The sequence below is a fragment of the Saccopteryx leptura genome, chromosome 3 (assembly GCF_036850995.1).
Source record: "Saccopteryx leptura isolate mSacLep1 chromosome 3, mSacLep1_pri_phased_curated, whole genome shotgun sequence".
Classification (NCBI taxonomy): domain Eukaryota; kingdom Metazoa; phylum Chordata; class Mammalia; order Chiroptera; family Emballonuridae; genus Saccopteryx; species Saccopteryx leptura.
The window spans coordinates 306147851-306175455 of NC_089505.1; the positions used below are offsets into that span (position 1 = coordinate 306147851).

Sequence of the window (27605 nt, forward strand, 5' to 3'; positions counted from 1 at the left end):
AGATCTGGTCCTAGTCATGGACTTCTTATTCATTTTTTTCCCTCCTAAAGCCTTGACAGTTCAAAATGCCTTCAGTTTGAAATACCTGACATCACTTAGAAGTTGTTAATAATGAGTGATGACATCCCATGTTTTTAAAAAGATCTGAGGATAACACCAAACTTTACAAATGAATGCCCACCCAGCTAAAGCACGCAAGGGACAGGGTCCGAACCACCCACTCAGCACAGACATACACCGCCCAGGGATGGGGCGTTTCTAGAACAAAGCAATGCACTCCACAGTAAGGACAGAGAAAAAAAAATACCATAACCATTCCAAACAGCAAGGGCAACTGGGCCAGGGGCATGCAGTCATTAGAGACTGGACTTAGCCAGAACACATGTAGTTTCTGGTCAGAGCGAAGCAAAATAGGATCATACCAGCAAAAAGTTGGTAATCACATGCTCCCCACATTCACGGCCAATTTACACACTCACATTTCTTAATGTCAGTTTACAGGGCCCCTTGCTCTTAATTCTGGTTTTCAGGTTTCCCAAACATCACTCTTTAACAAAAGCCTTCAGGACTTGCCATCTTCCTCATGATATGTATAAAACCATGAAGGAGCTCATTTTTTCTTTTTGAAAACCCCATCACTTGCAAAGTTCATCGGCTGTTCATCCTCAGAAAGCCTATTTCCCAGTCTAGTTTATTACAACTCCAAGCAAAGAAGGGAAACTGTCTCATTCTGATGCAGTAACATTTTTATGTCCCTCTCATAATAAATCTCTTCCAACAACCAATGTCAGTTGAAAAGTTTGTGTTTCTGACCCGCAGCACCTTCGCGAAAATACTTGGCTAAATGATGAACTCCCCCTTGAACAATGTTTGCTTTTCTTCCCTTTCTCCTTTTTTCCTCTCCCTCCCCCCCCCCACAACACTGTGAATCCTGAAGTTAGAAGGAACTAAGGAACTGTAAAAAGTAATTTATTCACAAAACTGTGAGTGTTAGTTACCCGTGGGATAGGGTGAGGGTGAGAGATGGATTTAATTTTTTATTTCATTCATCTCTATGTTGGATTTAAAAACATACTTTGTTTGATTCACTACAAAGGTAGAAATAAGTGGATTTAAGTTTTCTTCTGTCTTCTCATGGAAGAAGAAAATAGAGAGGAGTTGGGTAGTGATAAGAACGAGGTGAGAGGCTGTTGCAGGAAACAGAGTTGTGAAATGTAGCCCTACACAGGCAGGAACTAAAACCACATAAAAAAAAGTGTATTTTAGAGAATGCAATAAGTCTAAGACTGAAATTTGTCTCACTTCTTTCAAATAGGAATTAGCAAAACCAAAGAAAACGAAGTGCTCTAAGAACTATAGACAGAACTAGAAGGAACTGAAGGAACTGATATTCCCGAAGCAGATGTTGGCCAGTGTCTAACGAGGGGAGGGCCTGACAGTGGCCACTGGTTTCAGTGGTAGCACTGAGATCCAAAAGAATGAGAACAAAGGGATTGCTGGAGTTTCAAAAGAGGTGGCATTGAAAACCAGTTCATCTGGGTTTGGTGAAACGACAGCAATATTGATAAAAAGAACTATCAGTGTAGTCTTAGGCTTCTTAGCTAGGTCTTCAAGTGTATGGCTTATTACATTAAATTTTATTAAACTTGCCATTGGGTTTACACACATACAGCTTATATTTATATTGAAGTATCCTGAGGTATTGCATCAGTCAGCAGAAGCAGTGTTTTGTAATAACAAATAAACTCTAAATGCCAATGGTTTAGGACAATAAAAGTAGTATATTGATCACTTCTACTACAGGTCATACACGAGTGTCAGGGAAATCTGCACTGCCCAGTCCTGCATGGACACTTGGCTGACAGAGGCCCTGTTGTCTTTTTTTTTTCAATTTTTTACTAATTTTAATTTATTGTGTTAGCATGGGTTCAAGTGTCCACTCAATATAACTCCCTCAGCCCCACTCTCTTATCTCCCATAACCTCCCTTTTGCCCCCCTCCCCCTAGCTCGTTCTCCCCTTCCCTCTGGGACTTGCTGTTCTGTGATCTGTATCTATGTGTTACGTATATATAATTTCACTAATCCCTTCACCTTCTCTGATCCCATCTACTCATCCCCCTTCCCTCAGACAGCTGTCCCTCTGCTCCCTGTGACACCACTTCTGCCTCTATTCCATTCCTCAGTTCACTTTGTTCATTAGATTCCACATATACGTGAGATCATATGATATTTGTCTTTCTCTGCCTGGCTTACTTCACTTAGCATAATACTCTCCAGGTCCATCCATGGCATCACAGAAGATAAGATTTCTTTCTTTTTTACATACGCATAGTATTCCATTGTATATATGCACCACAGCTTTTCAATCCACTCATCCACTGACGGACACTTGGGCTGTTTCCAGATCTTCGCTATTGTGAACAATACTGCAAAACATGGGAATGCATATCTTCTTTTGAATGGCCCTGTTGTCTTGTTGCTGTAATAACCTGGTCCAGTAACTGGACTAAGGAACAGAGGAAGAAAAAAATTGGAGAAACTTGCAGGAGGTTTTCTTGGCTTCAATGTGGAAGTTACTCAATCACTTCTAACATTTCATTGGCTGCAACTACTCACACGCTTCCATCCAGCTGCAAGAGGCTGGACATTTGGTGGAGAAAAGAAAGTGTGTGCCTAACACTACTGTATATGCCACAAGCATCAAGTTTCACCAGTATCTTATGTAGTTATCTTTTTCTCTGAAACATACACACACACACACATTTAAAATATGTATGTCATATATGTTTACACACAAACAGACAAGTATTTCAAGTAATGAAAAAACAGTTTTCTTCACAGCTTAAAGTTCAACCATTCCTAGGTATTAACAATGTAGTTAACAGATTTGGGAATTTACTGGACATGTTTTCTTCTAGTTTATTTCTCTGATATACATAATCTGGCACAGTACACATGTATTTTAAAGTGCTACAACTCTTGTGATACATTTAAGTTGAAGAAAATACTTTGAAAAAGACAATCAGATGCTGTATTCTCCAAATACTTTCTTGTAGTTAAAACTCTATGTGAGCCCTGGCCGGTTGGCTCAGTGGTAGAGCGTCAGCCCAGCGTGTGGAAGTCCCAGGTTCAATTCCCAGCCAGGGCACACAGGAGAAGTGCCCATCTCTTTCTCTATCCTTCCCTCTTTCTTTTCTCTCTGTCTCTCTCTTCCCCTCCCACAGCCAAGGCTCCATTGGAGCAAAGTTGGCCTGGGCACTAAGGACAGCTTAATGGCCTCCACCTCAGACACTAAAATGGCTCTGGCTGCAGCAGGGCAATGCTGCAGACGGGCAGAGCATCGCCCTTGGTGGGCATGCCAGGTGGATACCAGTCGGGTGCAGAAGCAGTCTGTCCTACTGTCTCCCCACTTCTAATTTTGGAAAATACACACAAAAAAAATCTATGTGAGGAAAGAGTAACATCTAAGCAGCAAGATGGCAATGAAGTAGGTGGACGTTCCAACTCGCACCTCCCAGAACCAAAGTGGGTTACAACTTAATTTTAAGAACAATCATCTTGAAAAATCAACTTTGGCCTAAACTAAGAGGATTCTATAACCAAGGATCACAGAAAAAACAACACTGAGACTGGTAGAAAAGGCGGAGACGCAGAAAGGGCTGCCCCACTCCCAGGAGTGAGCGGCGGCCCGGAGAGACTCTTGAGGTGGGGTGGATTGCCTGGAGTTGTGGGTCCTCAGCCCCAGGACCAGAGCTCCAGCCTAGAGCCCCAGAGCCTAGAAGAGGTGCATGGATAGTATTTAGCTGAGAAAAGAGCTGGGATACTGTTTGTGAGAAAGAGACAGAACTCTCAGACTCAGGCTCTGTCTTAAATGGACTGTGCAGAAAATCTCATTCATAGCCACATACCTGGGGCTCTGGGAGTGTGGAGCACTGAGAGGACTGGAGTTCCCAGAACAGAGTGTAATCACGGAGGCACAGGGAGTAACACTTTGAGGGACAGCCACCTTAATCCTTAAGCTGAGTCATTCCCCAAATCTAAAGTGGCCATTTTTCCTGGGAGCAGCAACACCAGCAAAGGGAAGAAATTACCCCACCCACTGGAGGCTTTTCTGCTCCAGTCAAAGCAAAGAGGCACTTAGAAGCAAGGAGCACATCAGGGACACAAGTTGTGAATGCTTAAGTCAGAGCTATACCACCCCACCACGCTGCTGAGTATTCACCAAAGGGTGGGCAGGCTGGTGGTAGCAGGGGCCGGGGAGGCCCAAGCCTGTGTGCGCAAGCTTGTCCATGGCAGTGGATACCAGGGCAGCCATGGCCCAAGTGCACGCAAGCCAGCCAGCGGCGATGGAAACCAGGGCAGCCGTGGTGGCAGCCTGAGCACGTGTGCACAATCCCACCTGTGGTGGCGGAAGCTGAAGCCGCTGGGCTGCAGAGGTGGGCTGGCACTGGCAGCACAGGAGCCTGAACACCTGAGGTGATGGCAGTGGTGGAAAAGGGCTAGTGGACAGATCACACATTGGGAACACAGAGGCCACACCCTTATGAGGGCTGGAAAAGAAGAAAAAATAAAATAAAATAAAAAAGACCGGATAGAATGACACTTGAGGCTAAGGAGCAAGCCACATCCAATATGGTACCTAATCTCTGAATTACAGTACTGAGCATAACAAGTAGCCAGCAATAACAGGTGGCAGAAAACTGGTCTCAGGGGAACTTGAACTCTTAAACAAACTTCCCCAAGGCCAAGAGTAGGTAAAAACTAGCCTGGGAGTGCAGCTGATATTTACAATGGCACCTGGGCTCAACAGAGGCAGCTACAAGATCTGGATCACCTGTAGCTCCAAAAAGATTTATAAGGGCCAGTCATAGGCAGTGACCCCTACTGATCTGTGCCAGGCTCCAGCCAGGGAGGTCCAGGGCAGACACATCCAGTGACCAGATACAAAAAGCAACAGTTCAGGACATAACAACCCTTGTTAGAGTGGTATCTTAAGTAAAGGCTCCTCACACCTGACCCAGCTAAGACATAGAAAACACCGACTCAAATAGCAAAAAGAACAGTGACAGCAGACAAGTAGCCAACAGCAGAATACAAACAACAGCTGATGCCAACACAAGAAGAACTAGAAACAACACAACTGGAAATTGGAGGCAGACAATACCAACCCTAGACCCAGCTAGCTACACAAACAACACACCCAAGGGAGGAGTCTATACACAGACAAAATGGGAAGACAGAGAAATGCAATCCAAATTAATCAACAAGAGAAATCCCCAGAAAAAGAACAGAATGAGATGGAAATAACCAAATTACTAGATGCAGATTTTAAAATAATGATTGTTACAATGCTCAAAGAACTTAGAGCAACAGTGAATGGACATAATGAGCACCTAAATAAAGAGATAGTAAGCATCAGAAAGGATGTTGAAATAATAAAAAGGAACCAGTCAGAAATGACAAATACAATATCAGAAATAAAGACTACACTAGAAGAAATTAAAAGTAGGCTGAATGAAGCAGAGGATCAAATCAGCGACTTAGAGGACAAGATAAACAAAAGCACGGAAGCGGAGCAGCAAAAAGAAAAGAGGCTCAAAATGTCTGAGAAAACTCTAAGAGAGCTCTGCCACAACATGAAGAGAAACAACATCTGCATCATAAGGGTTCCTGAAGGAGAAGAGAAAGAACAAGGAATAGAGAACCTGATTGAAGAAATCATAGCTGAAAACTTCCCTAAATTGATGAAGGAAAAAGTCACACAAGTTCAAGAAGCACAGAGAGTCCCACTAAAGAGGCAGCCAAAGAAGCCTACACCAAGACACATCATAATTAAAATGCTAAAATTAAGAAATAAAGAAAGAATACTAAAAGCTGCAAGATAAAAGCAGTCAATTATCTACAGAGGAGCCCCCATAAAGATGACATCCAAATTCTCAACAGAAACACTACAGGCCAGAAGAGAGTGGCAAGAAATACATAAAGTAATGCAAAATAAGAGACTACAACCAAGACTTCTTTATCCAGCAAGGCTATCATTTAAAATCAAAGGGGAAATAAAAAGCTTCCTAGACAAAAAAATAAAAAATAAATCAAGGAATTCATTACAACCAAACCAATGTTGCAAGAAATATTAAGGGGCCTGTTGTGAACAGAACAAAGGGAAAAAATCTAGAAAAAGAAGAATGTAATTTTAAAGAACAAAATGGCAATAAACAACTACATTATCAATAATAACCTTAAATATAAATAGATTAAATATTCAAATCAAAAGACATAGGGTAGTTGCATGGATAAGAAAACAGGACTTGTACATATACTGTCTACAAGAGACCCACCTCAACACAAAAGAGACACACAGTCTGAAAGTGAAGGGATGGAAAAAAATATTTCATGCAAATGGAAATGAATAAAAAGTTGTTGTAGCAATAATTATGTCTGACAAAATAAACTTTAAACTTTAAAACAAAGGCTATAAGGGATAAAGGAAGTCACTACATAATAATAAATGGAACAATCCAACAGGAAGATATAACCATTATAAATATCTATGTGCCTAATATTGGAGCACCTAAATTTATAAAACAGATTTTGATGGACATAAAAGGCGAGATTAACAGCAATACTATAATAGTAAGGGATTTTAATAAACACTAACATCAATGGATAGATCATCAAGATAGAAAATTAACAAAGAAAAAACAGCCTTAAAGAACACACTAGATGAACTGGACTTAATAGATATCTTCAGAACCTTTCACCCTAAAGCAGCAAAATATACATTCTTTTCAAGTGTTAATGGTCCATTCTTTAGGATAGACCACGTGCTAGGACACAGAACGAGTCTCAATAAATTTAAGAAGATTGAAATCATATCAAGGATCTTCTCTGATCACAATGGCATGAAACTAGAAATCAACTACAATAGAAAAACTGAAAAACATTCAAACACTTGGAGACTAAACAGCATGTTATTAAATAACAAATGGGTTAACAATGAGATCAAAAAAGAAGTAAAAAATTTTCTTGAAACAAATGAAAATGAACATACAACAACTCAAAATTTATGGAACACAGCAAAAGCAGTCCTGAGAGGGAAGTTCATAGCATTACAGGCATACCTTAAGAAGCAAGATAAAGCCCAAATAAACAACCTAACCCTAAATCTAAAAGAACTAGAAAAAGAACAACAAACAAAGCCTAGAGGAAGTAGAAGGAAAGAAATAATAAAGATCAGAGTGGAAATACAGAAGATCAATGAAACCAAGAGCTGGTTCTTTGAAAAGGTAAATAAGGTTGATGAACCTTTAACCAGACTCACCAAAACCAAAACCAAAACCAAAACAAAAAATAACAACGGGACTCAAATAAATAAAATTTATTTGAACCCCGGGGTCACCAGCTTGACCGTGAGCTCATCTGGTTTGAGCAAAAGCTCACCAACTTGGACCCAAGGTTGCTGGCTCCAGCAAGGGGTTACTCAGTCTTCTGAAGGCCCACGATCAAGGCACATATGAGAAAGCAATCAATAAACAACTAAGGTGTCGCAACAAAAAACTGATGATTGATGCTTCTCATCTCTCTGTGTTCCTCTCTGTCTGTCCCTATCCATCCCTCTCTCTGACTCTCTCTCTGTCTCTGTAAAAAAAAAAAAATTCAAAAAATCAATTGGAAAGAATCAGAAAACCTAAATAGACCAATTACATCAAATGAGATAGAAACATTTATCAAAAAACTCTCAACAAACAAAAATCCTGGGCCAGATGGCTTCAGAGGCGAATTTTACCAAATATTCAAAGAAGAACTAACTCCTATCCTTCTCAAGTTATTTCAAAAAATTCAAGAGGAGGGAAGACTTCCAAGCTCCTTTTATGAGGCAAGCATAATCCTCATTCCAAAACCAGTTAAAGACACTACAAAGAAAGAAAACTATAAGCCAATATCTCTGATGAACTCAGATGCTAAAATGCTCAACAAAATATTACCAAACTGTATCCAGCAATACTTGAAAAATATCATACATCATAACCAAGTGAGATTTATTCTGGGGAGGCAAGGCTGGTACAATATTTGCAAAACAATCAATGTGGAAGGAAGAAACAAAAGGAAGGAGAAAAATCACATGATAATATCAATAGATGCAGAAAAAGCATTTGATAAAATCCAGCACCCATTTATGATCAAAACTCTTAGCAAAGTGGGAATACAGGGAACATACCTCAACATGATAAAGGCCATCTATGACAAACCCACAGCCAACATTATAATTAATGGACAAAAATTAAAAGCAATTCCTCTAAAATCAGGAACAAAGCAGGAGTGCCCCCTTTCACCACTCTTACTCAACATAGTACTGGAAGCCCTAGCCACAGCAATCAGACAAGAAAAAGAAATAAAAGGCATCCAAATTGGAAAAGAAGAAGTAAAACTATCATTATTTGCAGATGACATGATATTGTATATAGAAAACCCTAAAGTATCAGTCAAAAAACTACTGGACTTAATAAATGAATTCAGCAAGGTGGCAGTATATAAAATTAATACACAGAAATCAGAGGTATTTTTATACATGAACAATGAACTGTCAGAAAAAGAAATTAAGGAAACAATCCCCTTCACTATTGCAACAAAAAAAATAAAATAAAGTACCTAGGAGTAAATTTAACCAAGGAGGTTAAAGACTTGTACTCAGAAAATTATAAAACATTGATAAAAGAAATCAAGGAAGATACCAACAAGTAGAAGCATATACCATGCTCATGGATAGGAAGAATAAACATCATTAAAATGTCTATAATCACCCAAAGTAATATATAAATTCAATGCAATTCCTATTAAAATGCCAATGGCATACTTCCAAGATATAGAACAAATATTCCAAAAATTTATATGGAAGCAAAAAAGAACATGAATATCCTTAGCAATCTTAAAAAAGAAGGATAAAGTGGGAGGCATCACAGTTCCTGATATCAAGTTACACTACAAGGCCATTGTGCTCAAAACAGCTTGGTACTAGCATTCAGATCAATGGAGTAGAACAGAGAACCCAGAAATAAAGCCACACCTATATGGACAATTGATATTTGACAAAGGAGGTAAAAGCATACAATGAAATAAAGACAGTGTCTTTAACAAATGGTGTTGGGAAAATTGGATAAATACATGCAAAAAAATAAAACTAGACCACCAACTTACACCATTCACAAAAATAATCTCAAAATGGATAAAAGAATTAAATGTAAGCCATGAAACCATAAGCATCTTAGAAAAAAACATAGGCAGTAAGCTCTGACATCTCTAGCAGCAATATATGTATATTTATTTGCTGATTTATCTTCACGGGAAAGTAAAATAAAGGACAGGATGAAAAAATGGGACTATATCAAGCTAAAAAGCTTTTGCACTGCTAAAAACAATAGGAAAAAAATAAAAAGGAAACCACACAATGGGATAACATATTTGACAATAAGTCCGATAAGGGGTTAATAACCAAAATTTATAAAGAACTTGTAGAACTCAACACCAGGATAGTCAACAACTGAATCAAAAAATGGACAAAAGAACTGAATAGACAATTCTCCAAAGAGGACATACAGATGGCCAACTGGCAGATGAAAAAATGTTCAACATCACTAATCATTAGAGAAATGCAAATTAAAACCACAGTGAGAATGGCGCTGCCACACCTGTCAGAATGGTGCTCATTAACAAACCAATACATAGTAAGTGCTGGTGAGGATGCGGAGTAAAGGAATCCTCCTGCACTGTTGGTGGGAATGCAGACTGGTGTAGCCACTGTGGAAAACAGTATGGAGAGTCCTCAGAAAATTAAAAATGGAAATGCCTTTTGACCCAGCTATCCCACTTTTAGGAATATTTCCTAAGAATACCAAATTGCTGATTCAAAGAAGATATGCACCCCCATGTTTATGGCAGCATTGTTTACAATAGCCAAGATCAGGAAACAGCCCAACTGTCCGTCAGTGGATGAGTGGATTAAAAAGCCTTGGTACATATACACAATGGAATACTATGTGGCCATGAAAAAGAAGGTAATCTTACTTTTTGCGACAGACAGCATGGAGGGACCTGGAGACTATTATGCTGAGTGAAATAAGCCAGGCAGAGAAAGAAAAATATCATATGACCTCACTCATAGGAGGAATTTAATGAAGAATGTGAACTGAGGAACGGAATAGAGGTATTGGTGGGATCAAAGGGACCAGAGGGAAAGCGATCAGAGGGAAGGGGGAGGAGAGGATAGGATCAGAGAAGGGAAAGAGATTAGTGAAATTATATATATATAACACAGCATTATAGAGAGCAGGACAGCAAATCCTGAAGGGAAGGGGGAGATCATTGGGGGGGAAGGTCAAAGGGGTATCAAGCGGAACACGGGGGTGGGTGGGAGGGAGATATATTATGTGGGACACTTGAATCTATGTAAGCACAGTAAATTAAAATCAATAATAATTATTATTATAAAGAGTAATATCTAACTTGACTCTCTAAATTAAAGCACAGATAAGAGAATTCCACTGGGCTACTTTCTTTATAGTATGGAGATTCCTCAGAAAATTGGTGGTCAAGATCACCACCAATAATGCTCTTTATTGTTTCTAAGGGTTTAAATACAGAAGAGTGGAGACACAGGCTTCTCCTGAGGGATTCTGCTGGCCTCACAGTAATGACCAAGAAAGGGAGGTCAGGGCATAGAAAGGACAGGATGAGTACTCATCTGAAAAGACAATGAAAGACAAGTCTACCTCCTGGCTTAAGATTTAGGGGTAGAAATTATGGAGAATAGCTCTGTTTCTATTTTCAAATAATGTATTCTCGTAGGATAAGCTTTAAAAAAATCAAACATCCATATTTAAGTCAACTCTTTTGCTGAGAGACATTTTCAGGGAAACCTTAAGATTCAGACTAGTTCATGTGTTGCTATTTCAAAATACTCCTTCCTAAATGGTGTTAGAAAATATTGTGTTGCAATTTTTTTGTACTACTGGTTAAATTTATACTCCAAGTCTTTTAATGATAAAAGTGTCTGAAAGTGTGCTGTGTATGTATGTACCTGAATAAATCCCTGTGCTGGCCTCAGACGTCGTTTCTCCTTCAGCTGCCTACTTGTCTCCCAACAACAAACGTGCACAGCTATACACTTATCAAATAAAAAGAGCTACTCTGTTGATATTTCAAGGGAAATTCAGCCCTGCAATCTTGGAAAATATCATTGCTAGAGAACTTCCTAGGAAAATTAATTTATTAATCTTAGCCATAAAGCATGCATAAAACATACAATGAGTGCAAATTGTCTATTTTTGTTGCTATCTATTTGATATATGGTATTCTTGCCCATTCAAATTCATCTTCTTACCCTCAAATCATTATTTATTGATGTCTTTAGGTAGATTAGCACTGGAAGAGATGTAGTAGGGGAATTTTAAAACCATAAATTCACTAACATTTACTGATTTTTATGGTGCTACTTGCATCAAAGGCTTGTAGCAACTTTAATTTAAAATACTGACTTCCGTCTTAGTTTATTGTCTGACAGAAGCTGGGAAACATTTTAGCTAATGAAAGCTACGTTTTCCTCTATTGTTTATGAAACTGTAAGCTGTAGGAATTTATATAATAAAAATTTTAAGTGCCATATTGTCACCCTAAGCAGTTATTTCTCATACTTATGAAATAATTGTCCTGAAAAGGCTCCGATTATGATCTATGTCTATAGACTTTGGGGTAAATTTCTGTTTATTGCTATTGGAGTATCTTTATAAATAGACGGTTACAGTTAGAGAAATCTAGGTTTCATCTAGACTTCTATTCTACAAAGACCTAATGATGTTCCACTTCCAGAATTTATTTTCTCACTAACTACTCTACTTTGTTTTAAACTTTCATTTTTTCAGCACACACAAGAACAGTACTTGTCACATGAAGAAGCTGATATAATTAAAGCAGAGGATATGCCAGCCATTCATGAAAGCTGGTCACCAGAGGCTCTTTCAAACAATGCATATTTCAGAGTAATCTAAAGTAATCCCTTCTTTCTACTGATTTGGTTTCCACAAATTCTTAAGCACATGTGTTCTGCAAAATAGAAGCTTATTAAAACCTGATGTAATATTAAAGATTATAATGCAATAGGTTTGGGCTGATTTTAATGTCTGGGTCTTCAAAAAGAAAAACAATATTCAATTATATTTGTAAGCTTACTAAAACATTATGCACGCAAAAGTAGATGGTGTTGACTATTAAGAAAAAAATTAAAAACACTACCTGGATTTTATTATTTATTTATTTATTTTTTGGGGGGTATTTTTCTGAAGCTAGAAACCGGGAGAGACAGTCAGACAGACTCCCGCATGCGCCCGACCGGGATCCACCCGGCACGCCCACCAGGGGGCAATGCTCTGCCCACCAGGGGGTGATGCTCTGCCCCTCTGGGGCGTCGCTCTGCCGAGACCAGAGCCACTCTAGCACCTGGGGCAGAGGCCAAGGAGCCATCCCCAGTGCCCGGGCCATCTCTGCTCCAATGGAGCCTAGGCTGTGGGAGGGGAAGAGAGAGACAGAGAGGAAGGAGAGGGGGAGGGGTGGAGAAGCAGATGAGCGCTTCTCCTGTGTGCCCTGGCCGGGAATCGAACCCGGCACTTCTACACGCCAGGCCAACGCTCTACCACTGAGCCAATTGGCCAGGGCCGCTACCTGAATTTTAAATTTGCATATAAAAGTAGGAGAGAAACTCAAACAGTTTTCACTGATGGATGGATTAGCAAAGCACAGAACTATTTTATAAGTAATGAGAAATTTTAGAACATTTTCTATAAAGTTGTGAATCTCTAGTTGATATTTCCTTTGGCTCGCTATAATAAAACATTGTCAGAATGTGTCATATAACAACATTTGACAACTTCAAAATATTAGTTGTCATTATTTGTGGAACTGGAGTCTTACAGTTACTAAGTCTAGCTGCCTACAAAGTTTACCAAGGCCTCCAATCTTGGTGCATTTCTGGAGGTTTTGTTATTTGTTTGGTTTTTTGAGGGGTCATTTTTCTATTTTCTATTGTACTTAGTTTCAATCATGGATGAAAATACAAAAAATTAGATTTGATATGTTTCTAGTCCTCCATTTCAAGATCTCCTACATACAGCTTTATTTCTTTGAAACCCACACATGTGTGCATGCGCACACACACACACCCGATATCATTAGCTGGTTTTGAAATTAACAAAAAGCAACATCGTAGCAGGCAAAGCTGCTTTTCCTCATTGGAACATTGCTTCACAGGCCAGGTCATATATGAGAAAGAAGGTTAGCAACCTCCACCTTAAAGAACTAATTTGAGGGAGACAGTCTAGAAAATACATTATATAACTTCTGAGTTAGAAGATGTCATAAACTGAATGTTTGTGAACCTCTACCCCAAATTCATCATAAGTTGAAATCCTACCCCTCAATGTGGTAATATTAGGTGGTGAGGACATTTGGGAGGTCATGAAGGTGGAACCCTTATAAATGGAATTAGTGTCCTTGTAGAGGGACCCCAGAGAGCTCTCCCACCCCTCTCCATGTGAAGACACTGAGAAAATGGTCATCTATGAACCAGGAAGTAGGTTCTCACCGTACTCTGAATCTGCTGGTACCTTGATCTTGAACTTTCAGCTTTCAGAACTGGGAGAAATAAGTGTTATTTAAGCCACCCAGTTTATGATATTTTTGTTATAGCAACCCCAGTGGGCTAAGACATAAAGAATCTTAAAGTTTATCTAGATCAACTTCTAATGAATGCTTAAAACTGCTCCAGAGCATCAGTGAAAATGCCCATCTACATAACACAGAACTCAGTAGGCCATTTGTTTAGTTTTGGGACAGCATTTATTAGCAAATTCTCTCTTTTATTGAACAAAAATCTGCATTCCTCTTTTCTTTATGTTTAATCATGTTTTATTCTTCTAAGCCACACAAAATAATTCTATTCTTTTTAAAATAACAAATTCTTTAAATAGCTAAAGATAGTTTCTATCTAACCTCTAAATCTTCCTCCTCTTAAAAAACACACCTATGTGGCCTGAGCAGGCGGTGGCGCAGTGGATAGAGCATCGGACTGGGATGCAGAGGACCCAGGTTCGAGACCCTGAGGTTGCCAGCTTGAGCGTTGGCTCATCTGCTTTGAGCAAGAGCCCACCAGCTTGAACCCAATGTCACTAGCTCCAGCAAGGGGCTGCTCGGTCTGCTGGAGGCCCACGGTCAAGGCACATATGAGAGAGCAATCAATGAACAGCTAAGGTGTTGCAATGCGCAATGAAAAACTAATGATTGATGCTTCTCATCTCTCTCTGTTCCTGTCTGTCTGTCCCTGTCTATCCCTCTCTCTGACTCACTCTCTGTCTCTGTAAAAAATAAATAAATTAAAAAAAAAACACACCTATGTGGTGATATAGTGGTAAATTATGGGAGAGTGTAAAGGGATTATTTTGGATGTGGCCACTGATTAGTTAAGTATTCAATCAATAGATCCTATAAAGCTGTAGTTACAAAAATATGAAGCCATTTAATGAACATCTGGCTCAAAAGAATTTGGACTACCCGACTAATAATTCATGTTTTCCAAACTTAGTAAGAAAAATTTTCTTATGTACCATTACTTTCATGTTTGGACTAAATTCTATTAGAAAATGTTCCAAAATTTGCATAACTAACTTGTGAATCAGTTTTCTTGGGAAGTAAAGCCAGACAAGAAAGAGGAAGGGCCAGGCTAAGAGTTGTAATCTAAGTACTGGTTTTTTGACATTACTTACCAATTGAATCATTGATTTCTCTCTAAAAGCTTTCCTTCTAAGAAGAAATAACTCTTTACCACATTTGGGATATTCCACTTTTGAATACTGGCTACTTTAAAAGACCTGTGCAAGATAAGAACAACCATTCTACCATGATATAAAGGCCCTAAACCCAAGTTCTTAATTTATAAAGTAAAACAGGGGTCTATTATAATTTTGTTTATTACTCCGGAGTTCCTGACTCAAGGCTGGGGCCTAAGAAATTGCATTTCTAACAAATGCTTAGGTGATGTTAATGATGATAGTATTAGTCCAGGGCAAAGCAATCAACCCACTAGCTCTAGCGGAGAAAGGATGGGTAGAGCCAAGCCTGGGCCAGATGCTTCAAGTCTTTTCATGAAGGTTGATGTTTTAGGCTTTTGCATAGGCTGGAGCAGCAGAGCATTCACAAGATAAGGCTACAGATATAGCCAGTGATTTCATAGCTGAAAGGACTTTTGTACGGCCATCTTTCGCACAGTTGACAGGAAAGCAAACATTCCAACGCACGCGGTCTTCACCAGGCATGGGCAACTGGAAATTAGCCATTGAAGACCATTAAACTTCCCTCCACAAATAAACAGAAATGTTCTTTTGAGCGCCTTTCAAATGACCCTTTAACATCTCTTTCTAAATATTCTCACTGAATCTTTGAAGAAACTAGATTCTGCAAATCCTCAACATCCACGAACTAATGGACTCTGGCAGTGGCCCAGTGCAATTTTGCATTTATTAAGCAATTGTTATGCACAAAGATAGGTTTACAGTCACCACATTTTATATCGTCAGGTGAATTCTTCCTAGAGATTAAGGAGGCACAGTGAGTTACTTGCTTTTGTTTTAATGAAGCCCTTCCTCACTTTTCCAATTCTGTCCAGCTGTCTCTGCCCATCATCCATTCTGGGCATTTTATCCCTGCTTATCACTTTCTCTGAGACATTGATACACGAATATAGTTGCCATTAAAAAACAACAAACTTTGACTCAATTCAAGAACATGAACCAAAATATATATCAACCCACTATGATGTGCAGGACACAGTCGGGCAGTGGGGAGCCCCGCACTGGTTCCCCTTCTTGCACTGTGGAAGAGTCAGGAGGGCGGGGGAGCTGGAAAGTTGGCCAGAACTCCCTGGGGCTGGGTGTAGAGAGGGTTGGAACAGAGCGAGAGTCAGGTCTGCAGCCTTCCACGTTACTTTGTGCATCTTCATTTTTGCAGCAGCCACTTCTCAGAGCCCCAAATTGGGACCCGCGGCTGAACATCCCACTGAGAAGGTGCAAGCACTTTGAAGGTCGGGTTTTCCAGTCGTCTGGCTTCAGGGAGTAAACTTCAGTACTGCGTGGACTGCTGCTGGGATCTGGATGCTACTGAGCAGCAGCACATCTTGAACGTGTGGCCTTCTCTTCTCCTGCCTTTCACTGTCCCCATTTTATCATCTGTTTCTCCTTCATTTCTTAGACTTACCACCCCATTCTCCCCTGCTGACTACTGAAAGTCCCTCACTCTTCTCTTCTCTCCTTGTGCATTCCCAGTCTTCAAATTCCCACAACTTCCAACATATGGAGGAAACTTTACATTTTCTTGAAAAGTAAATATCTTCATGAATATCCACTGAGCATATATGATGCATTAAACTTCTCCTAGTCATCCGGTCACTGTGCCCCAGTCACGTACCTACGCAGTGGGTACTGACGGTACTCATTGGAAACTGAGATTCAGGGAAGCAAAAACCATCTGTCCAAAATCGCCTAGCCAGGGGCAGGCCTGGGACTGCCTCCTCCTAGGACCTTGGTTCTTAACTGCGCTGAATTTGTGTTTTGTTCTGTAGTGCATGTTACTTTAAAAGATCTTGTGTGCCTGAAGAATTCTGAACTGGCAGAATTAACGGGAAGAAATCTGGGGGGTGAAAAGGGGAGTCAGGTGTCGCTGGTGTTTCCAGGCATCTGCCACTGTGCCCAGCGGTATCTGCCCAAGGAGAACAAAACAGGGCATCAGTATTGCAGCCACACAGCGTGTACAGGTCCCCTTTCACCTTACAAACAGAAGGGGACCCTCAGAGCTCGGTAAAACAAAGAGTCGTTGCTGGGTGAGAGAGTGGACTGGCGTGGCCGAACATGAATATTCAAGACCACGAGTCACAGCTCCATGAATTCGAGGGTCTCCTCTATTTGTATTTAGCATTGTGTAGTCGCGAGACAACTTGCAGTGATTAATTAATCCTTGGTGCCGAGGCAGAAGGTGAAATAATTTGTGCACAGTCACGCAGTCAGTCATTCTCAGGCTCCAAGTTGGTGCTGAATTTCTGTCCAGGGACAGAAATAAGACTGGACTTGGCTTTCTGTGCCAGGGATCCGAGATTCATCCCCCAACCCCTGAAATTTTCTAAAAGGCGGGCAGGTGGCTGCTAGCTGTCCTTAACCCATACCCTCATGACATCTGCCTCAATATCACCAGCCCAGAAAATCCCTTCCCCTGAGACCTCACCCCACCCTGGCAGGCCTACTCCCCAGCCCCTAGGAGGCATGCCCATAGGAGCCCTTCCTGAGCTCGGCTTCCTGTCTTGCTGGGTGGAGGAGGCACAGTCCAGTTAATTGATTGCACGTGGCTGCTTGTGGCCATTTTCCCACTATGTCCTCAAGTGCAATTTTCACTCAGGCTATATTCACAGTAATACCTCAGTTATCAATCGCAGTAGGGGGAAAAGGGGTCTCCAAATATGTGAATTTCCATCACACCTAACTTTAATTATTTAAAGGTGGGTGCTACAAACAGGAACCCTAAAAAGCACATCGAATTTGCACAAAGGCCTCCTGAAGTGCAGTGGCTTTTAAGAAAATGGATGATTCCTCCCTGTGCCACCTGGTGGCTGCGGGGGAGGGGGCTGGGCCTTGCTTCAGGTAGTGGCTAAGTCTTCTCACTCCAGGACCCAGACCGCTGACTCTAGGACAGCAGCCCCAATTTGGGATGCCCCATCCTCACAATAGACACCAGGAGCGAAAGTGCTCCTAGAAACTTGAAGTGCTGCTCCAGACACCTGCTTGGATATGGCATTCAGCACACCTGCTTATCTGTGATTGGCCAAAGCAAGCCATGTAGTGGAGACCAGGGAGCAATGGCTCCCTGCAAGGCTCTGCAAGTCCCACTGCAGTGGGTCGGGGTATTAAAACTCTGCTTATTTCTCTGGAGGGGGAAGGGCGGCAATACATGGGGATTGTGATTTACTCTACTCAATGTGCTTCTAACACTTTCAATAGTTAATCAAGAATTTCCTTGTCTTAAAAAAAAACTGGGAACAATGTCACTGTTCTGTTTTGTTTTATGACTCTAGGTCATCACTGTTAACATAAATATTGCCCTTGGTCATAATTCAGACGTTCCTTAAGGAATACCGGGGTGTAGAAAGCTGTTTGTCCCAGTACATTGGAAGAATACTGCTCAGAATTCTTTATGGATGCTTTTCATACTACTGTTTTTACTTCCTTTGCTATCAATGGTCACTTCTAGTTAGTACAAGTGTATTTACCTCTCAAAATGCCACCTCTTTTCTTTTAATATGCTAGAGAGATATCAGGGAACTACCTTGTTAAATCTATATTTAAAGTAAGAAGGAAGATAAGAGAGTCTCTCCCAAGTGCCATCTATTGGTGGGTTTGGTGCACGGACCCTGACAAATGTTTAGGTGTTTCATAGGATTATTATTTTTCTTTGTGTTTATGCTTGTGCCTGGCTGGTTGAGGATGTTAGATAAATGAAGTTAGGAGAGACTGGGTTTGGGGTTAAGTTCCTCAGGAGTACCCTGTTTTGCCATTTCCCATATTTAATAGGAATGCTTTCCTAGTTAGTTGACTAAGCATTAAAACTACCTGCTATTTCTTGTTCAAATCCATTGATTATAATTGTATATGCATTTAATTCAACAAACTTTGGTGGGACACCTGTTTAAGGCACTTTGTTCAGCACTATTGGAGATAATGGATGAATGAATGAGAAAAGAACCCTGCTTTCAGTTGGATAAACCCATACAGTGCTGGGTGTACCATAGTTGCAGACTGTGACGACAACTGCTCTCTTTGTAAAGGTAAGGCAGACAGCACACTTGAATGACCCCAGGATGCCCTAGAATGTGCACAATACTTACTTTGGATTGATATTACCCTGAACACCACAGTGGAGTCTGATGCTTATCTTTTTTTAATGAAAATAAACCCCAAAGAGTCTTATTAGCCAGTCAAGGTATAGGAAAGTAAAATGTTTCCAAGTTGTTTGTCAGACTATTGTTTCTTAGCTAACACTTTCTTCTAATATATATTTAATTATCCTCTGAATTCCTGGCCTTATACTGATAAAAATTGAACTGTGAACAAGATTTTTTTTTCATATGCTTAGGCAGTTTCTTGTATCTAAAATCCCATTAGAAGATACTGTACATAGTTTCTTCCATGGATGAAATAAATCCTGCTATGGTCACAATGCATCACAGTACAGGAAAGATTTTGGCATATACAGTATGATCAAATTTGCTCTTCAGCCTGACCAGGATGCGGAGGACTGAGGTTAGAAACCCCGAGGTCACCAGCTTGAGCGTGGGCTCATCTGGTTTGAGCAAGGCTTACCAGCTTGAGCCCAAGGTCGCTGGCTTGAGCAAGGGGTCACTCGGTCTGCTGTAGCCCCCTCTGGTTAAGGCACATATGAGAAAGCAATCAATGAACAACTAAGGTGCCGCATCGAAGAATTGATGCTTCTCATCTCTCTCCTTTCCTGTCTGTCTGTCCCTCTCTGTCCCTCTTTCTGTCTCAAAAAAAATTGCTCTTCAAACAACTTATATAAGAAGGTAGAGAAGGTGCCATTATTCTTTCTCTAAGCGATCTCCATATACACAGGAGGGTAAAAAAGCTGAAGCTGAAACTCACACTCAAATCTTCTGTGTCTGAGGCTGGTGGCTTTGCCCTCAACAGATCATTTTCCCCCCCATTTTAGCTTACTATTTTGTAAATAATTGCCAACTTGCTCACCCATGGACACAGATGTTAAAAATATATAGACTGATGTACAAACAGTCAAAGAAAAATACATTTGCACTAGCTTCAAAACCTTTCACTGCTACTTTTCACTACAATTCAAGCAAACAGAATATTGGTTTTAGGTTTCCTTATTCTTTCTGCACAAACCCATGAACCACTAAAAATATAAAGCAGTCAGAATGGCCATAGTAATGGGAGTGGGGTGAGTTAAAGTGTTAATGCTGCTCTTTAATAATTTTAGCAATACTACTATGTTGATCAGGGTACCCTTAACTAAATCTTAGGTTTAAAAAAGTGGGAAAAACAACTTTTTGATTAAACTATGTCTATAAGATCATTTGGGTTAAATAATTTCAGGATTAATAACTTGAAGAAAGCCTCAAAGATCTGTTGATTTTAACTTTTTAAGAATCTTTTCACAAATACAGAACAGAAAGTTAGATTGATTACACTGCTGAAAATGCATTTGTATATGACATAAACTGCCAATAGGAAAGAACTGATTTGTAGGAAGTTAGCACCTTTCTCAGTGGACAGCGGCTGGAAAACTTGCAGTTTTCTCAGTAGGAATGAAGGAAGAGTGATGGTTATACCTGGAAACTAACCTCACCTGGAGTCATTGCTTTGCCCAACCATAGTGCTCAGTGTAGAGGGCCCCCCCCCAAAAAAAAATTGGATATAATAATGATAAGGCACAACTTTTCTTCATTTTGTTTGGTGGAAACATCCCATTTTTCTCCAAATTCTGAGTTTATATAATTTCTGTTATTTGTTGAAATAAAAAATACATTTTAATTTTTGATTGATGCAAATAGTCCTAAATTATACGGCAGGGACTACTCACTGCCTACTTCATCATCCATTACCTTCTTCATTTATAACAAGGTCCTGATTTTATCTGCAGTGGCAATATGCCAGCATTAGGTGACATCGTCCTGCTTCCTTCTCAAACTTTATGTGCCCACATGACTTAATCCTTTCTTTCCAATGAGACGTAATAAAAAGACCATATGATTCTATAAAAGATGGTTCTATAAAAGAGTGAGAGAGGCCGTTTGTCAGACAACATGGCTGGAGCCTCAGCAGCCATCTTGGACCATGAGATGCTCTCACTGATGGAATTCTCCATGGTGGAGCACACAGAAAAGAAGCCTGGGTCCCTAGTGACTATTGTCCCAGCCCTGAAAGCCTGACTCTGGATTTGGTTATTTGGGAGAACAAAACCTTTTGTGGCCAGGGCACAATTTTGATTTCTGCTATGTGTAGTTGAATTCCCAATTATATCTCCTAACTAACAAGTGCTTTTGTTTTTCTTTTTTTCTCATTCTACAATCATCCTAGATTCAAAATGTTATAAAAACATAGTCTTTTAAATCAAAACTAGAAGAGTTTGATTTATATTTGGAATAGAAAAAAATAAAACCCGTGGTTAATGAGATATTTGAAGAGATGAAGAACTACACAAATAAAGAAGTGTAATTACAACTTATGATAAGGGCCAGGAAATCCACAGGGACAGGTGGGAACACGAAATCCTCTCTGCAGGCATTAATCTCCAAACTCATATTTAACTACTATTTAAGCTAGTTTAAGTTTTCTGGGTCAATTAGAGAATGTTAGAAATCTCTCATTAGCTATAGAAATAAAAAACAGAAGTTGATTTCTCTCTGTTTTGGTAATTTCCCAGAATTCAAAGGACTTTATTATGGTATAAATTACTCTTTAGCTTCTTAGAAAACAAAAAAACAAAAAGCCTACAGTATTTACATAGACAATATACAAGTAGCCACCTGATTTCCCCCCCCCCCAAGATGAATACTTTTATATAACTGAGGGAAGTAAGCCACATATTTCAAAGATGAATCCATTGAGAAGATAATAGTAAATTACAAAAGATTTCTATAATCAATTAACTATTCCATTCACATCAAAACACTCAGAATTGAAGTCTTAAAAAAAATTTTTTTATGTACAAAGAGCTGCTAACAATATTTCTGAAGCCAGATAGATATGTTGGATGCCCATTCAAGGAAGTTCACTTACTCCAGTGTCATGAAGCCTATGTCCTTTGTGTATTTCCAGATCTGACTTGTGCCAGTTAGAGCAAAGTAAGAGTGAGAACCCCGGCTGAATTTTCTTGCATGGCTCTTATAGAGCCGCTGATGACCCATCTTGTTTTCATGGATGCAACAAGGCAAAAGGCTACCTGAGTTTTCTTGAAATAGGTTAAATGGTCACCCCCAATGATGGATTTTCATATTTTACACCCAAAGGGAAAATTTCCATATTTTCAGAAAACACTGCTGAAGATATTCTATTATTTTCTTACCTAAATGCAACATGTTAATGTTAAATACAAAGATAATAATAAAAACAACTCCTCTTCAGGAATGGTGGGACATAATTATTTTTAAATCATCTCTCTTCACCTGAGGACCACTTCCTTTTTCCCTTCCCAACTCCTGCAAATATGACTTTTGTTTTCGGTTGAAAATATGATTCTGACTTTACTTAAATAGCTAGGATTTCCTAAAAAAATTCAAACTTCTACAACTCAAGGTCTCTATGCTTTAAAGGAATGTAAAAATGATCTGTCTCAGTTATATCAGTTACACTTCAAGTTAAGATTTTGTAAACTCAAATTAATACATACACACTCAAATTAAATGCATTTAGGAGAGGCGATGTGAGCAACTCCAAATTACTGTTTCTCAAAGTGTATAAGGACCCCCTCCCCCAATCTTGTGCTTTCTTTCTTTCTGGATGTCACAACACTCCATTATGATCATGTTTGAGCTAAATAAAGCACTTGAAGCAAAACTAATTGAAGAGGTTTCCTCCTAGTTCCATCAATATTTCACTGAATCCAGTCCTATTTTGAGCGAAAAGATTTGCTCAAATGAGAAAAATGCATTTGTGCTGTGAAGAAATGTCTGCCCCACCACACCCACATACCTAAAATTGGTGCAACCCTCCTCAACATTCTTCAGTATATGTGGAATGCCCCTGTTTAAAGCCGGGACTCCCAGGAGAAGCGATGCCAATGAAGAGAATGTGAGAGGAAGGAAAGGAAATGACTGTATGTCTTCTGCTCTCTGGGCAGAGGTGTTAGCAGCATGTGTGTGTGATCTTCCAATACATAGCTTGGTAGTGAAGGAGGTACACGATTATAGGTCAGTAAGCCTCAAGTGCAAGGAAGGACACCCCTTCTTCATACTCCTCTGTTCACTCCCTCCCCAACTCCTTCCCATCAGTGGCTTAGCTCCAAAAGTGTTGAGAAAAGAAAAACAGAAACTCAAATGTTTTCCATGATCTGAACATTGGTGGACCCACAGTTCTGAGGTTGAAACATTTCCACCTCATTTTTTTTTAATCTTTTGCTCTGGAAAACAAACATCACTATTTAGCCACACGTGCATCTACTCACAGTACCCACGTGTTTTATCAAATGGCTTGTTCCCCCAACAAATATTTAGAAGAAAAGGCTTTCTTCATCAACTCTCCTTCTTTAGAGAACTGGGATTCCGTGACACCCTGAATTCACAAGGCCACCAGTGCTTTCAGTGTTCAGGGATCACTGTGCTTGCCTTAAAATGTAACTGTTAGAAGCGGGTAGCTTTCCTGTCTACTTTCTTTTTCTTCTCATTTATTACATCTGATCGAAAACAATGTCATGTATTTCCTCAACAGACCCAGGTCCATTTCTCCCCTATGCTGTAGGAGTAAATATAAAATAATGAATCCTCAAACTCCCTGCATTTCCCTTAGTTCCACTGCCTCAGTTTTTCTGGGTAAAGACAGAGATAAAGTTTGCAAACCTTTCACACTGCCCCCCACGCTGGGCAGGATGGGTGGCATCACACTTTTCAGAGGAAGTGCCTGCCCCTAGGCTGACACTACTGGGGTGTGCTGCGCTCTCACCAATGGCAGTCATTTCAGGTTAATACGCTTTACCAGCATATTTTTGTATAATGTGGATGTCATTTCTGTGTGATTGGATTCAGTGGGGAATTACTGTATAGACCTGGAGACTTGATGTTTCCTTCCTTGTTAATCCTGCCCTGTCCTCCTAAAAATACACTTTCCATTTCTTCCCTGCTTTTTTCCTGCATTCCCCTTTTCAGGAAACTTTAGCTGTGTTATATACGTAAGGCTATGAGATTTTCAGGTTATAGATTGATACTGAAGTTACAGATTTTTTTTTTTTGATCAGATGAATCTGAGTTAGTTTAGAGTGATTGTAACGGAGGTATATAAAATACTTGCCATCACCTATTACGTGACACATTCTATGAAAGTTAAAAAGAGTATATTTTCTCTAGGAATTTGTCACTGGTCTTTTATTTATGCAGTTTATCTGGAAAAATGCAAAAGATGGCATAACAAATATCGCTTTAGAGTGTAGTCCGTAAGTGACATCCTAGTGCAAGGACAGACACTGCTAACCAGAGTTGGCAAGGCATGCAACTGGGTTCAGGGACCTGGCAGGAAGGCAGGAAGCAGCGCCACCAAGACAGAAACAGCCTGTGCTGTCTCCCCGCCAGGGAGATGGCCCTTCCCAAGACAACCAGGAGGCTGCAGGAGAAAGAGCGATGGCTTTGGAAGGAAGTTCTGACTCTGAGTTCTGCTCTCCCACTTTTTAATTTTTTTTATTTGTTTATTTTAGAGAGGAGAGGGAGAGAGAGAGAGAGAGAGAGAGAGAGAAGAGACAGAGAGAGAGAAGGGGGCACTCTCATATGTGCCTTGACCAGGCAAGCCCAGGGTTTCGAACCAGCAACCTCAGCATTTCCAGGTCGACGCTTTATCCACTGCGCCACCACAGGTCAGGCTGCTCTCCCACTTTTTAGCTGTATGATTTCAGTGAAATCAAAATCATCTGTGTCTCGAAGTTTCTCATCTCCAAAATGTCTTATTGTCAAAGGGCTTAAAATTACTGGGGTACTTGATAAACATGAAAATGCTTTATACACATTAGGCACTCTAATATTTTGGTCTCTGTCTACAAAAAAATAATCCATGTCACTGTGTCAGGGAGAAAAGTGACTCATCAGTGTCTATATCTCAGTTGGTGACACAACTATCATTCCACAAACGACATTCCAGATGAATCCGGAGGCTACACATATCCCTTCTCTCCATCTATTCGGCACCTTCCCCACTCATCCGTTCTGATCAGTCACTTATCCTGCTACTTTTGTCAGGTAAATGCTTCTCAGGTTGTTCCCTTTTCTCCATTCTTTTCTTCACTACCATAGTTCATGACTTGATCTCTTTTCCAGATCATTGTAACAGCTTCTCATGGTCTTTCTCTGTCATATTTGCTTCCTCTTGAACTGATCTGCAATTCACTCTGGCACCAGAGCAAGCTTCTTACAGGCTAGCCTAACCGTGCTTCTTCCCAGTTTGAATTCCAATGCCTTCCACTATGGCCTTAGTGTTAAGAACACTGTCTAAGTTCAAACACCTGCTGATTCTTGAGTATGATATCTGGCCAACCAACTCCACCCCCACAGTTTTTTATTCCCTAAGAGTTCAGACATAAACAAAGTCTTTCTTGACCTCCTCTGCCGCCCACACACTTACCTTCCCCAGAAATTTTGTGTTCCTCTTTGGACTACAGTAACACCCTGTGCCTCCGGGCTGTTGTTGTGCCTTTAGAGCCCTCCCAGAGTCTAGCACAGTCCAGGCATTAGGAAATGTCTCTGGAATAAAAGAATAATTGTCTAGATGGCAATATACTCCTTTACAGGTATTTCTTCAACTTAAATGTAAAATATTTAAAAACAATGAATTGGCCACCTCACCCTTTGGTACTTTAAGTCATATCTAAATAGGACAAGAACTTTTTTTTTTTTTTTTTGTATTTTTCTGAAGCGGGAAACCAGGAGAGACAGTCAGACAGATTCCCGCATGCACCCGACCGGGATCCACCCGGCACGCCCACCAGGGGGCAATGCTCTGCCCCTCCGGGGGCGTCGCTCTGCCTCGACCAGAGCCACTCTAGCGCCTGGGGCAGAGCTCAAGGAGCCATCCCCAGCGCCCAAGGCCATCTTTGCTCCAATGGAGCCTTGGCTGCGGGAGGGGAAGAGAGAGACAGAGAGGAAGGAGGGGGTGGGGGTGGAGAAGCAAATGGGTGCTTCTCCTATGTGCCCTGGCCGGGAATCAAACCCGGGTCCCCCCGCACGCCAGGCCGACGCTCTACCATTCAGGGCCTAGGACAAGAACTTTTAATATTCACATATCATAGTGTAATGTGAGAACCATCAGGGCATTTAAGTGCCTTTTTCAAATCATGTGTGATCTTTCATCTTTAAAAGCCTTTCTTTTTTTCAATGAGCTTCAATTCCTCTAAAAGATCATTTTCATTCAATAGACTTAAAAAAAAAAAAAGAATGAAAAGGTGTGAAAGTCTGACTTTTCCCTCAATGGATTTGAAAGCCATTTCTCGGGTCTTAGGTTGACCTTTCCTATGAGAGAGGCTCAGGTGTCTGGATTCCAGCGTGGCCCCTCAGCCTGGCGGCAGCGGCGACAGCTGGAAGTGGGGCAGCAGGAGGGACCCACTGACAGATATGCCCCAGTTCTTTTCAAAGACAGCCCAGAACACAGGCAGGTATCCTGCCGCAGGCTCAATCCCTGGCTTCCTCACCTTGTTTTGGAAATAGGCTGGGGCATGCAAAGGGAAAGAGGACTGAAGTGTGGTAAGGCTTACACATGACAGGATTTTCTATTTTCTCTCATCGTCTCCTTTTTGCTCCATACTTGGTTTCTAAGCTTCTCTCCATAGAAACCATTATTACATTTTCCTCTCTCTACTTCCAGACAAGTGCTTTCAAAGCTCATTAAGTTTTCTGAATACACGGGGCCGACCGCTGCATGCTGACACAGTCTAGAAAGGGGTTCTGGCCTTAGTGCATTAGCACACTCAGACTGGAGGTCCCAAACCACATTTATAGTCACTGACTGCAGGCAGGTGGGCGTGGCTGCTGGAGGGTTCAGCTTCCAGGACATTGTTGTGGAGGTCAAGGGTGAGAAGCATGAGCTTGGAAAAAGAGCTCAAGGGTTCCAAAAAAAAAAAAAAAAAAAAAAAAAAAGGCAAAACAAACCAAAAAACCAGCAAGCAAACAAACAAAACCAAAAGCAGACTGGTTACTACTCTCCGCCCCCAAATGAGAAGTTAAAAGTCAACATTGCCATCTTATGTTGTACAAAGCGCTGCATATCCCAGATTCATTTCAGACGTGCAGACACTGGCCTCAGTGACCCCTGACATTCTGGCAGGGTATCCCGCATTTCTGCTGGCCACTCGCCCTTCATGGTAAAAACAAAACAAAAAAAGAAGCGTGTAACTTTACCAGGCATGACCGGGAATCTTCCAGAATTATTCACATTCCTGGCGTACCCCAAGACGCCCACACCCCCTGAGAGTAGCCCTAAAAGTGTTTCCATCTATTTAATATGGTATATATACTCTTGGAGACCAGAAGCTGGATCAGGAAACTCTTTTAACAGAATTATGCATATTTAATGATAGTTTCTGGCAATAGAAATCCATTCGTTGGACATCAGGGTTGAGGTTACTGAGAGGAAATATATGAAACTACCAAGCAATTAATAGAAACTGAGAAGCAGTTTTCAGGCAGGGTAACAGCACTCACTCAACAAACCTCTAAGGAGCCCTATTAGGTGCCATGGGCTGTCAGGGATGCACAGAAATCCAGGTACTCGCTTGCACCCAGTGAGCTAGCTAATCTCCT

At 40.6% G+C, this 27605-nt stretch overlaps 1 protein-coding gene across 6 annotated transcripts in view; it reads right to left on the reverse strand.

The window, feature by feature from the left end:
• Positions 1 to 27605, reverse strand: part of SULF1 (sulfatase 1) — a 169424-nt gene that overhangs the window by 79083 nt on the left and 62736 nt on the right. The window contains exon 3 of one of the 6 annotated variants that reach the window (XM_066378920.1): positions 4401 to 4551. The exons of the other annotated variants lie outside the window; for them this stretch is intronic. The gene's annotated coding sequence lies outside the window, so the exon portion shown is untranslated. The remainder of the gene's footprint in view (positions 1 to 4400; positions 4552 to 27605) is intronic. 6 annotated transcript variants of the gene reach the window in all.